Raw genomic sequence first — 2,500 nt, 5'->3', positions numbered from 1 at the left:
CCCGTGCACACTCGCCTGGGCAGCTGGTCACATGCGTCGCTCACAGGCATTTTGCAGGCCAGCACCGGCGGATGCACGGGTCAAGCGGGACGGGACGAGCGCAAGGCTTGCTTTTGGTGGCACACGAAAACACGAACCCGAAAAAGGGACATACGCACTGGCGACACGCGCGCCCGTTTCGCCTGCCACCCATGCACACTCGCCTGGGCTGCTGGTCACATGCGTCGCTCATAGGCATTTTGCAGGCCAGCACCGGCGGATGCACGGGTCAAGCGGGACGGGACGAGCGCAGGGCTTGCTTTTGGCGGCACACGAAAACACGAACCCGAAAAAGGCGAAAAAGGGACATACACACTGGCGACACGCACGCCCGTTTCGCCTGCCACCCGTGCACACTCGCCTGGGCTGCTGGTCACGTGCGTCGCTCACAGGCATTTTGCAGGCCAGCACCGGCGGATGCACGGGTCAAGCGGGACGGGACGAGCGCAGGGCTTGCTTTTGGCGGCACACGAAAACACGAACCCGAAAAAGGCGAAAAAGGGACACACGGACAGGCGACACGAAAAAAAAGGGGTCGCCCTACCTAGGTGGGCGCAAAAACCCCGTCGGCCAGGAGGTTTCGCCAAAGTGTCTGTACTGTCACACAGGGTCAATAGCACGGGCATGGCCGGCCGCCGCACGTGCAGCGGCTTACGGACGCACGGTTCGGCGGCACGGGTGCCTGGCGGCTTTAGCACCTTGGGGTGGACAGGCCTGGCGGCAAGGGGGGCTAGGCACCTTGCTGCCAGCCGGCAATGGTGCACGGGGCGGGGCGCCACACAAACACGAAAGAGGGACAAGAGCGGGGCGATGGTCCACAGAGACGAGCCATGCACGGGGCCCGTGATCGCCGACACGCGCGAACGCGGACGCGGACAAGGACAAGGACGCGACGCGCGGCGCGCGTGCGAGGTCAAGAGGGGCGCGCGCACGAAAACGCGAAAAAAGGGGCTAGCGGCCGAGAAACGCGAAAAAAACCGGGTCACCTACCTAGCCGAACGCCTAAAATCGCTTCGGGCAGGAGGTTTCGCCAAAGTGTCTGTACTGTCACACGGTCCGTACGGGCGCAACCCCATCGCGCGCCAGCACCCCTTCCTGGGGGCGCCCGCCCGCCAGGCGCCTGGCGCCCCACGCGCGCGCGCCCGGCGCCTGGCGCCTTGCCCCCCACGCGCGCCCGGCGCCTGGCGCCTGGCGCCTCGCCCCCCACGCGCGCGCCCGGCGCCTGGCGCCTTGCCCCCCACGCGCGCCCGGCGCCTGGCGCCTGGCGCCTCGCCCCCCACGCGCGCGCGCGCGTGGCGCCTTGCGCCTGGCGCCTTGCCTCCGCGCGTGCCTGGCGCCTGGCGCCTTGCCCCCCACGCGCCTGGGCGCCTCTTTTCCGCCTGGGCGCCCTGGCACCTTTCCGCCTGGGCGCCTGTTTTCCGCCTTGGCGCCCTGGCGCCTTTTCGCGTGGGCGCCTCTTTTCCGCCTGGGCGCCATGGCGCCTTTCGGCCTGGGCGACTCTTTTTCGCCTGGGCACCTCTTTTCCGCCTGGGCGCCTCTTTTCCGCCTGGCCAGGGCGCCTCTTTTCCGCCTGGGCGCCATGGCGCCTTTCTGCCTGGGCGCCTCTTTTTCGCCTGGGCGCCTCTTTTCTGCCTGGGCGCCCTGGCGCCTTTTCGCCTGGGCGCCTCTTTCCCACCTGGGCGCCCTGGCGCCTCTTCGCCTGGGCGCCCTGGCGCCTTTTCGCCTGGGCGCCTCTTTTGGCGCCTGGGCGCCTACGCCAGGGCGCCTCTTTTCCGCCTGGGCGCCTCTTTTTCGCCTGGGCGCCTCTTTTCCGCCTGGGTGCCCTGGCGCCATTCCGCCTGGGCGCCTCTTTTCCGCCTGGGCGCCCTGGCGCCTTTTCGCCTGGGTGCCTCTTTTGGCGCCTGGGCGCCTCTTTTCCGCCTGGGCGCCCTGGCGCCTTTTCGCCTGGGTGCCTCTTTTGGCGCCTGGGCGCCTACGCCAGGGCGCCTCTTTTCCGCCAGGGCGCCTCTTTTTCGCCTGGGCGCCTCTTTTCCGCCTGGGCGCCCTGGCGCCTTTTCGCCTGGCGCCTCTTTTGGCGCCTGGGCGCCTACGCCAGGGCGCCTCTTTTCCGCCTGGGCGCCTCTTTTCCGCCTGGGTGCCCTGGCGCCATTCCGCCTGGGCGCCTCTTTTCCGCCTGGGCGCCCTGGCGCCTTTTCGCCTGGGTGCCTCTTTTGGCGCATGGGCGCCTACGCCAGGGCGCCTCTTTTCCGCCTGGGCGCCCTGGCGCCTTTCCGCCTGGGCGCCTCTTTTTCGCCTGGGCGCCTCTTTTCCGCCTGGGCGCCCTGGCGCCATTCCGCCTGGGCGCCTCTTTTCCGCCTGGGCGCCCTGGCGCCTTTTCGCCTGGCGCCTCTTTTGGCGCCTGGGCGCCTACGCCAGGGCGCCTCTTTTCCGCCTGGGCGCCTCTTTTTCGCCTGGGCGCCTC

The sequence above is a fragment of the Aristolochia californica genome, unplaced genomic scaffold (genome assembly GCF_029961685.1).
Source record: "Aristolochia californica isolate CCGP_79_NKW_82.1479 unplaced genomic scaffold, dmAriCali1.0.hap1 SCAF_30, whole genome shotgun sequence".
In the NCBI taxonomy this organism is placed as follows: domain Eukaryota; kingdom Viridiplantae; phylum Streptophyta; class Magnoliopsida; order Piperales; family Aristolochiaceae; genus Aristolochia; species Aristolochia californica.
This window is presented reverse-complemented; position numbering follows the sequence as displayed.